We start from the raw sequence: 13,153 nt of genomic DNA, 5'->3' as shown, positions 1-13,153 counted from the left end.
GCCCCTAGGCTACCAATCCCGGAAATTTTCTTCAATTAATAGCGATTTTTTCTTAGGCTAAAAAAAAATTTTCTAAAAAGTGTATAGGAAGGGAAATCGATCAAATACGGTTAAATTTTTTATTTTCTAGAAAAATATTTCCTAATGTCACACATTTTTTTCTAAATGTAAGAAAAATCTTCAAACATTTTTTCTGTTATTAGAAAAACAATATTTCTATTATGTAGAAATATTTATAATTTTAATGGCAATTTTTTTTTAGTTTTAGAAAAGTTCAGTCTTTTTTTTTCTAAAATAAATGGCGATTTTAACCCTCAAAAAAAGAAAGGAAGATTAGAAAAAAAAACCTTATAATTTAGAAAAAAAATTGATTTTTCTGTATTTCAGAAAATATTTTCTAAAAAAACTTGTTCAACTCAGAATTTTTTTGAAGATTAGAAAATTTTTCTGATGATTAGAAAATTTTTCTGATGATTAGAAAATTTTTCCTCTTTATAGAATATTTGTTTAAAGCACAGAAACAATTTTTTTTCTATATTTAAGAAAAAATAATTTTTTGAGTGTGTAATCGACGCAGAGACGGTCAGTTCCATTTTTCTTCTTAACAAGAAGCATCGGGCTTGCAAAGGGGGAGGAACTTGGTCTTATAATGTTTGCATCCAACAGCTGTTTAATAGACATTCGCACTTGTTTTTTTTCTTCCACGCTCAATCTATAAGGTCGTCTCTGGACTGTCTTGTTTGGATCAATCAGTCGAATCTCTAGCTGCCCCGTAGTTACGCAACTTTGTGGAATACCGTTTATGAACGAACCAGAATAATTTTGAAGCATTGATATTAGCGTATCCTTATCTAAACCACTTAGATCGGTATCAACATTGGCCAAATCGGGAACACAATCTGAAGTCAAGACAGGCAATACAGTTTTTTCATTAAACATTGAAAGTGAATTTGATGTAATTGTTACACCGATTCCCTGGCTCAAAATTTCACGCCCAATCAAAGCATCGTATTTGATATAACTATCTTGAACTGCATGAAAAAGAACTTCGAAGGATCACAAATCAAAACTTTAGCCAATATCTGTAGGGTGCTACAAACCGTATTACTACCAATACCCCTTAAAATTACTACGTTATTTATTCTAGGTCCAGACAGCTTTAGCGAGACGGCTTCCTTGATGAGCGAGCACTCGGCTCCCGAGTCAAAACAAAATTGGAACGACTCACCAAATTGTTGAAAAGTTCCAAGGGGCTTAAGTACGGTACACAGGTTGAGATCTTTAACAGAATCCCTCTTGACCGGCATTGAGCGCTCCTGACGATCCGGGCACACAGTAGCCACATGCCCTTCCTTTCCACACTTAAAGCAGATTACAGTTGAGCAATCTCTTCCTCCATTATGTCCAGAACGTTGAGTAGCTAGTTGGCTATGTCGCGGTTGCACACCAGACGAACGACACTTCGCCTTCTTGTGACCCTCTTTTCCGCATTTGTGACATCTGATATTGGAGAAGGGTCTTGTTTTCTTATTAGTCGGGGCCGCCAAGACGTCACCAGTACCGCGGCTCGGTCCAGCATCAAAAGAAAAGGCTTTCAACTCCTGTTGCAACTCGTTCCGAGAATTGAATTCTGTAGTAAAAGCCAAGCGTCGCAGTCGCTTGTCCAATCCAGCCACGTGCGCCAAAGCAACAGAAACGGCAATTTGCTCTACCGTCAGGGACTTCCACCTGGACATCAGGGATGTTAAAATTCTGCTTCCATACAGCGACATAGATTCTCCCTCTGTTGGGCGACCATTCAGCAGATTTAACACAGTTGCAGCCAAGGTCTCCGTTCCGGCGAAATACTGCAAAAACAGTTCTCTGAACTGCGTCCATGTGATCCCAGGGTAGACCGTTTGTGCAAGCCAATGAGACGCGCTTCCTTGCAAAGACCGACTGAGAGCCATCACGAGAGCGCTGCCTTCTAGACTGTTTTCGGAAAGAATGTAATCCACCGTTGCACTCCATGATACTGCATCCGCGCTTGCACGATCAGGATTAAAGTTCGGCAATTTAATGGCAACTGCGTCATTCGGGGCTCGCTGTACGGCTTTTATGAGTTCCGAGAAAGTACAATTTTGTGATTCCAAAAGCAGTTTCAGATTATATTCACTTTCGATTTGAGGCCTGGGCAATCCCACTTCTGATGTCGAGGATTCACTGGAATCGTCCTCCGCTTCAGGCTGCTCTTCGTGGTCCGAACGGAAACGTTTTCTGGTGCGTGGCATGATCTTTGCAGTTTGGCTCTTCAAATACGAATGTTCTCTAAAACTGCTTGCGTCCCTTTTTGCAAGCGTCGCTCTCTACTTTATTCCGCTCTCGCTCTCACATTCCAATACGCACACCATTGAGAACTTTCCGTTATTCCTTTTTGATGCGGACACCTGCATCCTTCTATCTCGCTCACACCAGTGCACAGACTAACGTAGACAACAGAATCAGTTGTCTCCATTCGGAGAGCCGAAGAAACAGCACAGAAGCACATGAAAACGAAGGAGAAGCGAAAGGAGAAATCAAAGCTAACAGTCGTTATAATTTGAATTGTCTAACCAATCCACGACATGTATATATATACAGTGGCGGACAAAAGTCTACGGACGACCCCCTTTTTGGGAGTTCACCCACTCCTATTGCTTTTACGGGAAAAGTAATGATGCAGTTTTGTTTTTAATGTTATTAATATACAGAAACCAAAATTTTATTCTTATTCATAAAAAACTTTAAAAGTTACGGACGAAAAACTTAAAAATGGCATTGACAAAAGTCTACGGACGATTTTTTACATAGAACTTTCAAAATTTTCGATCCAAAATTACCTAAACCTGCCTAATAATTTGTATGCCCAGGCCTTATGGTGGTAAAAACAATTGCCGAAAAGCATAAAACAGCAGCCAATTCTTCAGGATATGCGCCGTATCCTTGGGATCATTATCCTGTTGCTGGATCGAGATGGTTCCGAGGCATTATTTGTCCACAGATGCCTTCAAATTATGTTCAAATATAGTCTTATACTGAGAACGAACCATAATACCCTCGACGATGACCAAATTTCCTACTCCCGAGGCTTCAACTGATCCCCACACCAAGACTTTCCAACCATACTCCCACCACAGTACTAATTTGGACCGTAAAGCACTTCGGTGGGAGTGACATGGTGTGGGGAACAGTTGAAGCCTCGGGAGTAGGAAATTTGGTCATCGTCGAGGGTATTATGGTTCGTTCTCAGTATAAGACTATATTTGAACATAATTTGAAGGCATCTGTGGACAAATAATGCCTCGGAACCATCTCGATCCACCAACAGGATAATGATCCTAAGCATACGGCGCATATCCTTAAGAAATATCTGCTGTTTTATGCTTTTCGGCAATTGTTTTCACCGCCATAAGGCCTGGGCATACAAATTATAGAGCAGGTTTGGGTAATTTTGGAGCGAAAATTTTGAAAGTTCTATGTAAAAAATCGTCCGTAGACTTTTGTCAATGCCATTTTTAAGATTTTCGTCTGTAACTTTTAAAGTTTTTTATGAATAAGAATAAAATTTTGGTTTTTGTATATTAATAACATTAAGAACAAAACTGCATCATTACTTTTCCCGTAAAAGCAATAGGAGTGGGTGAACTCCCAAAAAGGGGGTCGTCCGTAGGCTTTTGTCCGCTACTGTATATATATTATTTTATATATATTTTTAAACTAATTAACTAATCTTAATCTATTTATTGTATTATTCCACAAAAGGATTAGGAGAACGCAATTTTACGGCAGTTTTTCCAAGTTAAAATCCCCCTTCGTTAATGTTGAGCTAAGCAACTGCTCTTCAGTCAGCTGTTATTGGATGGTGGATGGAGTTCTGTGGGAACACATGTTTCAGATTCGTCAAAAATCCCAACCGTTTCACACGGATGGGCTCTATGGGAAGGGCTATTAGTCCATGGTCCGTGGGAATTAAGGGGGGAAATACAATTGAAAATTTATTTTTTTCAAAAAAATTTTTTTGTCTTAATGTACTCTAAATATGTCTGGGAATAAGCCTTTAAAAGCATAAAGCCGTCCGGTACTTATTTTCAAAGTAATACGCAATTTAGTGAGTGCGTGTCAAATAGCTGAAATGCACAAAGGTAAACTTTAAACGCTTCTACTGAAAAGTCGTGTTTTCAAAGTCGCCGTGCAATGTACAGGTCAGAGATTTCATTTTAATCGAATGCGGTTTTTTGCTTTATGTTTGAAATAAAATTTTCCACAACATGAATAAAATGATTTTTATATTTGTTTGTTATAACATGTTTTTTTTACGAGCAAAGTCGAAAAAAGTGTGTTTTTTGAAAACAATTTTTCCAACTTCATATTTTTTTATGGAAAACCCATTTTTTTACATATACAAATAATTCATGTTGTGCGCTGTACCTCTACGATTAATGCCCAGTTGCTGTTTTTTGTTTTGCACGGCGCAAAGTTCATCCCTCAAAACACGACTCCACATTATTGATCATAAATGGGCTTAATTACAATATTTTTTAAAAGACTGGACTGATTTTCATTGCCCAATAATTTCCTAATAACATGCAAAAAGAATCGCTAAGATTAATTTAATTCCCTACTTGCAATCCACTCCCAAAGACAGGCCTCATTTTATGCCTTTTAATTGTATTTCCCCCCTTAAATGGCATAGGCAGGCATTGCCAGAAAGCCCGAAGAAAAGCAGAAGCTAGCTAAGTAATTATCGGAAAAACCGAAAGCAAAAGCATTAAGATGAATAACAAGCTAAAACAGAACGAGTTAGAGCCCAGCATGAATGTATTCAATTTTTAGTTTTCGTAGTGTGCCATTAAATTTTGAATTCATTCAATTCAACAATAAATTTACTTAACTGAATTTAAATTAAGTTAAATTTGTTCAAAGAACCATTTTAAATAAAATTAAATGACATTATAATTCATTCTGGTTGAATGAATGAATGAATCAATCTAGTCGACCTGCCTGAATTTTACACATTTTTCAGAATTTATTTTTGGTTCCTACGGAAAACAACCAAACCAAAAATTCTGTGAAAAAAATTGAAAAAATGTCGACCGAAAATGTAAGTAACTTTAATAGAAAAAGAAGATATTCTCGCTTATCTTTTTAAACCAGATGCAAGTATAAAGATGTATTTTTTTTAAATAGAATGTACTGACTGATATTGTTAAGCAAAAGGGTAAATTTTCCTCGATGGACCGCGATTTCTTAAGAATTTACGTGCAAAAATAACTTGGCGGTCGGCCCTGGTTCTCTTGTAATTTAATTTCAAAGTTCCCGGGTTTGCTATAAAAAAACAAGTATGCTTTTCTAACGTTTGCTATAAAAATCATATATGTATACATATATGTACCCTTTACCTTTTTTGTCAAAATAAGACTAATTTAAAATTCCAAACATCTGAGTAATTGATTGGTATTATAGGGAACTAGTCCTCACAACTGCGTAAAAATGATCCTCGATAGACAGCGATTTCTTAAGAACTCTCATAACCATGGATGTTATGTATTTTTATTATGATAATCAGAAGAATTCGCGGTCCAAGAAAGATTATATATTTTAACCTTTCTTTGATTTTGTTTTTCTTAGCGACACAACAACCCTTATTCAGCTAAAACTACTTGTTTAATACTGAACAAGAGAAACTGCGCGATTTTTTCTTAAATTTTTTTTGACTTCGGCTCAGTCTTTCCTTTACTTTATTTTTTAAATGCACTACTTTCAAATACATCCTATTCGGGAATATTTCAGCAGAGAAATTTCTAGGCCATAAAAGGTTGATAAAGAAAAAACCTGGAACTTTACCTCAATGGTGGTGCGGAAAAACGTTCATTAAAACTACTTAAATTAAAAAAAAAACTCATTAAAACGTAATAACTTTGATTGAAAATATGAGAAAAGCACCCTTGTTTTTTATAGCAAACCCGGGAACTTTGAAATTCGCGAATTTCGGGGGTGAGCCCGCTAATATATAGTATTACCTTTGATGGCAGTACATTCAATATCGTCAGGCATAAGTGCTATGTTATCTCTTATGTATCTTGTGTTGAACCAGAGGTAGAAGTTGGTCCAGAAACCAAGCGTGAGGGCGTCTCCTTGCTAACAGAATATACCTTTAAAAATTGCCGATTTTTTAATATAGTGAATGCTTCGGGCTTAAAAAATGTGGCAAAATTTTTAATTAAAGTGGGGGCAATGTTTGGCACTAACGTCGACATTGACAAACTTTTGCCACATCCGACGACTATTTCAAGAAATATAGCAAGCCTTTACACACAAAAAAAAAACTTGGTAAAATCAACTGTAATAATTGTCAAACAGGCCCCAACCAGCAAAATTGTCAATTCTACTAAGTAAATTGTCATTTCACAACAACAAAATACACACAATTAGCAAAGACACAAACCCAAAGCAAAAACAAAATACACGTAACTATTTTAATAGTTACGTAACTATCTTTGCTGGTCAATTTTACCAAGCAAATTTTTTTGTGTGTACGAAATGTGGTTTAATGCTGTAAACTTTACAGTGTAAAGGACGAAATCAGCAAGTACAAGGAATTTGGATATTCCTTGACTAGTGATATATGGACGGACAACTACCTGCGGTCATCTTATTTATCGTGAACTATGCAGTACATAAGGGATGGCGTTCTTATTAGTCGTGTCTTAGCTATTAAATCAATGGAGGCTGAGCCGAGCACAGGAAAGAATTTAATATGAAAAAAATAAAACTCTAGTTTCACCTGTTTTATTAGGTTTAAGAGTTCGAGAAAAATGTCTGAGATTCTTGAAAGCTTCGGCTGCAACCTGGATGAAGACATGCTTGTTCTTGTAACTGACAGAGGGTCTAATATGAAGCTGCTTTTAAGACATATTCCCATATTCACTGCTTGAATCACTTAATTCATAACGTGATAGAAAAGGCAGTTAAATCAATACCGAATGCAGTTAATTAGGGAAGTATTTTAACAAATTGGATCTAACGCTAAGTTTGGATTTTCCTTAAAGAGCAACTGTCCCACTCGTTGGATTACTTCATTTTATTTAATACCATCAGTTGACGCAAATTGGCTGGACATTTCAAATATTTTAATGGATAAAAATGCAACTAATTGTTTGGACGCTGTTAACATAAATCATTTAAGATCCATTATACAGCTCCTGGAATCGTTTGAACGAATTTCAAAAGATTGGAAGGAAGTAAAAGGGAAACCTTACACCTGGCCATTCCTTACATCAACAAGCTTAAAAAGAAATGCCAACCGGATTCTTGCGATACCCCTTTCCTAACAGAAGTAAAGTCTTTATTATCCGAACAAATTTCTATGACTATTTATCAAAATTTAACTAAGTTTCACAAGACTTTTATTTCCTCCGACGAACAAACTGTTGCAATTTACATCAACTGAAAAACATACATGTAAAGATATAATGATGCAGTTCGTCTTAGCCGAGGTTAATTCCGAAGGTGTTTTGAGCCAACCTGAATGCCAAGACGATGCTTTTGACGATTACGTCATAAAGCAAACTCAAGAGCCCACGGTGAGCACAATCGATCGAGAAGTCCAAGGATACAGCAATATGAAGGTTATATGTGCAGCTGCGAACAAAATAATAGCACCACTAACACAACAAAATTTTAACTAGTCACCCTACTCACATCTTTTAATTTTTTTAACTTTTCAAAAAGGGTTTGAAGTAGTAAGACTAAACGTAATTTGAATATGAAAAAAAATGTTAGCTTTATAAAAGGTTTCTGGACTTATATAAGAAAATCTTTGCAAAACTGGAAAAACTTACGAAAAAAATAATAGCACCACTTCTCTAAAAATAGAATAAAAGGTAGAAAAATGACAAATGGATAACTTAATCTTTATTTGGCGGTAGCTAACAATTAAATCTAAGTTTAAAGTGTAAATATCCTTTGCGATTTTTGTATATTTTGTAGTATTTGTAGTATACTTACTACACAGGCCAACAGTGTTTTTGGTGCAGCCCTATGGGCATTAAATTGTGTTAATATAGACGGATATAAGCATATCTGCATACTTAGTTTTCGAGTTTACGGGTGGTATTTGTGCAATCGCGGTTTGAAAAAAGTAGCAACATTTTATATTTTCATTTAAGATATCTTCGTGGGTCTGTGCTCAGTTGTAAAATAAAACCTATGCCAAAAAATTGCTTAGATGCCCTTCTACATAATTGCATTTAAGGTTCCATCATTATTTGAGTTAATAAAAGCCTAAGAGCCATTGAAGTAATTTGTTCACCTCTATTTACAACCAACTTGATGCGGTGAACAGGCTTAAAAAAATACAAGGAATACGGAATATGTGCCCTAAAATATTTTACATGCATCTAGAGGCGTCTTTTCCCGAATTTTTGAGATAAGTCCCACTATTGTACTTCGTAAAATGGAATTTATAGAATTTTTTCCGTAAGAATGGGAAAAGTAACAAGTATTTTAGAGTCACTCTTACGTAACGAGTGTGTCGTGATTTTACACAGTAGGCTTTTTAAAGATAACAGTGGCGTCGCCTTAAAATTGTGGTGGGGATTTTTTTTAAGGCATATTAACCCCTTAAAAATATAATTTGTCTATGTTCGGCGCCTACTGCTAACCAAATTGAAAGGCACATTTTTACGAATGTGTCAGATATTTATGTAAAATGGGATTTAAAAATAGTTGTTACTTTTTAAGTTCTTACGGAAAAAATTCTATAAATTCCATCCTTCGACGTACAATGGTCTTATTTGTCTTAAAAATTCGGTGAAAGATGCCTCTAGATGCCTGTAAAATATTTTAGGGCATATATTTTTCCTTGTATTTTTTTAAGCGTGTTCACCGCATCAAGTTGGTTGGGAATAGAGGTGAACAAATTACTTCAATGGCTCATAGGCTGTGATTGACTCAAATTATGATGGAACCTTAAGTGCAATAATGTAGAAGGGCATCTAAGCAATTTTTTGGCATAGGTATTATTACAACTGAGCACAGACCCTCGAAGATATCTTAAATAAAAATATAAAATGTTGCTACTTTTTTCAAACCGCGATTGCACAAATACCACCCGTTAAACTCGAAAACTAAGTATGCAGATATGCTTATATACGTCTATATTAACATGTTTTAATGCCAATAGGCCTGCACCTTTTAATAAAGTCTATTTTGTTGACCTGTGCTATCGATTAAACATGTCAGGACCCTACCTATAAAGGAATTGGGGCACAAAAGTCATGATATATTTTCAAATTTATTCGGAAATGATTTAAGACGTTTCACCCAGAAAAAAAATCGACTGAAATCGCCCTTGGTTTTATAAAATCGCCTATGAATTTGCTTTACTGGCGATTTTGTCTATATTAAAGAAAGTAGGTTTTTAAAATCAAAGACGTTTTTTCTAAAAATCAAAAAAAAATAGACTGCAATTTAGAAATTTTTTGCTAGAAAGTAAAAAAATATTTCTTAGAATTTAGAAATAAAGGTTTTCTAAAAAATAGAAATACGGTTTTTTTTAAATATAGACAAATATTTTTTAAATAACAAAAAAAATTTCTCAAATTCAGAAAATACAAAAATCTATTTTCGGGCTTCGGAATTATACCCGGTTGTTTCTGTGACGCCACAGCCTTTGTGTTGTTTTTTTTTTCGTTCTTGTTTGTCACCTTATTTGAATTTTCTTTAATTGAGCACTTGGTTGGGTTCAAATTGGAACTGTAATAATAACTGAAATGAGTGTACAAATTACAAATTATAAATTTAAAAACCCAATAACTTACTATTTTGAGAAAAACATCTTGGTCGCCGCACGCGGGAATCGAACCGCTAACCGCTCGTCTCACAGTTTGCAGTCACGCACTCTACTATCTGCGCCACGGAAGCATCACGTGAGGCGCTGCACAGTGGGGTAACAGAGGCCGATTTTGCGAATTAATGTTAAAATCAAATCTCTAAAAGTAATGATGGCAGTTTATGGTACATTGAATGACCTTTCATAATCTAAAACTCAAATCGCATTTAGTTTTATCAGACTAGAGTTATCCTTTCTCAAAGTTACACTTTGATTCACATTTCATCAAGACTATCCAAATTGTAATTTTTAAAAAATTGTAATTGTAATTGTCATTTTTAAAAAAATATTAAACTGACATTCTTTAATGTACCAAAAAACTGGAAATGCCATTGTTTTCTTTTAAATGTTAACTAATTTTTCATTTAAAAACAAAAATTTAGAATTCATATATTATATTTTTAATAAATATTTTTCATACACCTTAAATTTAACCTGATTCTGAGAAATCTTTAAAGATATCTCAAAAGAGCCGGGTTTAGCCGTTTTCATATTTTACTGAAAATTTCTCTGATATATAAACTTTCAAATGTGCAAAAATAGAGGTGCTGTTTTGTGCTTTTTTTGAGAAAAGTTAATAACAGTAACCTAACCTCAAAAATTAAAAAATTTTTCAGAAACGGTTTTATTAGTACGTTTGCCTGTCTTGGGCATATTTTAAGGAAGTAAAATACACTTTTACTAACTTTAAGGCAGCAGAGTTGGAATCTTTTGTTCCTTTACCTCTATCGTTTATAGGTATGGAGATATCTTCACATTTGTAAGCCAATAGATGTGCTTACTCTTTTAGCTTCTGAGGGTGAATTAATTGACCAATCCGAATCAAATTTGGCTCTAAACGCATATAAAACAATTGGATAAGATGGAAAAAGACCTTTAAGGTTAACAGTCAGACCAAATCGTCAGAATTGTTATTCGATTTTCAATAAAATTGTTCGATAAAAAAAATATGGCGCTGCAGTGCACTGCACAAATTGTTAAGAGTGTTTAATAATTTTAGTGTTAATAAAGTATTATAAAAAAAACATACACAAAAAAAAAACCAAATTTTTGGTCAAAAAACTTTTGCGCCTAAATATCAATCGAATATGGTTGAACAACATAAGAAATGTTTTTATTTAATATTTAAGATATTAACAATTACCTAAAATAATAATATAAAACAAATTTACTGCAAATGCATTGAGACACACGAAAATAACAGAATAACATAGTTTTCGTCTATTTTACTAAAATTAAAAATTAATTTTAAATACTAAAAAAATATTTATTTTAGTAAATCCGTTTTTTTTTATAAGTGATTTAAACATGCTTGGTTGATTTGATTCGCACTTTTGGTCTCTGTTACCCCACTGTGCGCTGTACAAAGTCTATTCACATTTTGTTCTCCTATTTTTACTCAAATTGATCTGGCTCACTTCTGGTTATTCCTTTTAGTTGTTCATTTAATTTTGCTTTTAAATATTTATTGGTTAATATTAATATTTATATATTTAGTATGGTTCAATAGTAACAGTAATTGAATGTTTCAAAATTGAAAAACTTAAATATCATTTTTATCAAAATATAATTATTCATGAGCTAAAAAAAATGCAATACATTTTTTTTGTTAATATGTAAATATTTACATATTGCGTGCATGCCCGCACGCGTTAGACCCCTAGGCTACCAATCCCGGAAATTTTCTTCGATTAATAGCGATTTTTTCTTGAGCTAAAAAAAATTTTTCTGAAAAGTGTATAAGAAGGAAAATTGATCAAATACGGTTAAATTTTTTATTTTCTAGAAAAATATTTCTAAAAAAAATCACAAATTTTTTTCTAAATGTTAGAAAAATCTTCAAACATTTTTTCTGTTTTTAGAAAAACAATATTTCTATTATGTATAAATATTTATAATTTTAATGGCAATTTTTTTTTTATTTTTAGAAAAGTTCAGTCTTTTTTTTTCTAAAATCAATGGCGATTTTAACCCTCAAATAAAGAAAGGAAGATTAGAAAAATAAACCTTATAATTTAGAAAAAACAAGAAAGGAAGCTACCTTCGGCCAGCCGAAGCTTATATACCCTTGTAGATAAAGTAATGCTTACTCGGTGCAGTTCCAGGAATTCCAATGCCTAAGCATTAAATTTTTTATGTGCGTATCCAAACTGTATTTTAGGCTGAAGGAATTCTTAAAATTGTTTTAAACCGTTCCATCAATGCAATTCTTAAATAAATAATTACATATAAATTTAAATGTATATATTGCTCCTATGGGAGTAAACAATACAAAACTTCTGATATCAAATAAAAACACCTCTTAACGAGGTAAAAAACTAGTGACGATCGCACCTTCAACATACAAAAGTTCTGATATCAACATTTGTGACGAAAAATTAACCGTATCATTTTATCTGAACAAACCCCAGGAAATGTACATATATACTGACGATTTTGACTGCTTGGAACTCAGAAAAAAACAAGAAAGGAAGCTAGCTTCGGCAAGCCGAAGCTTATATACCCTTGCAGATCATTCTATTAATTTACAAATCGCAAAAATATTAAAAGCCGAAGCTTATATACCCTTGCAGATGATTCTATTAATTTAAAAATCGCATAAATGTTAAAATTCCTATCATTTCACATAATTTTTTTGATCGTTTCTATGTCAGCTATATGATATAGTAGTTAGATCTTTTTAAAATTAAAAAGGAAATTCGGAAATATTTAAAAATAGTCATATCCCAGAGTACACACAAAAAAATTTGCTTGGTAAAATTGACCAACAAAGATAGTTACGTAACTATTAAAATAGTTACGTGTATTTTGTTTTTGCTTTGGGTTTGTGTCTTTGCTAATTGTGTGTATTTTGTTGTTGTGAAATGACTATTTACTTAGTAGAATTGACAATTTTGCTGGTTGGGGCCTGTTTGACAATTATTACAGTTGATTTTACCAAGTTTTTTTTTTGTGTGTAGAAAAGAATGTAATAAAAATCAACAAAGATATAATTTTTTTCCTATTAAATTACATTTAATATTTCGACCGAAGCTAGCTTCCTTTCTTGTTAATTATACTTTTTAAGGATTTTCTTCCCAAACACTAGAATTTATAACTGGTACTCGTAGAGTAAAAAAATACATTTTCTTACTCCTCCTGCAAGATCTCGGAGTTATTTTGGACAAGCGGGCTGTCCAACCTGTGTAGCCCATGCAAAGTGATCGAAGATGATGGAAAGATAATGTATGTCGGCAAAGCTTC

The 13,153-nt window shown here is 33.6% G+C and overlaps 1 pseudogene; it reads right to left on the bottom strand.

Annotated features, from left to right (window-relative positions):
* Positions 1-507: 507 nt before the first annotated feature.
* Positions 508-2,270, bottom strand: LOC138913302 (uncharacterized; annotated as a pseudogene).
* Between the last annotated feature and the right edge of the window lie 10,883 nt (positions 2,271-13,153).

The sequence above is a fragment of the Drosophila takahashii genome, chromosome 3R (genome assembly GCF_030179915.1).
Source record: "Drosophila takahashii strain IR98-3 E-12201 chromosome 3R, DtakHiC1v2, whole genome shotgun sequence".
Taxonomy (NCBI): domain Eukaryota; kingdom Metazoa; phylum Arthropoda; class Insecta; order Diptera; family Drosophilidae; genus Drosophila; species Drosophila takahashii.
The sequence above is the reverse complement of the archived record's forward strand: the minus strand, read 5'-3'. Positions and strand labels throughout refer to the sequence as shown.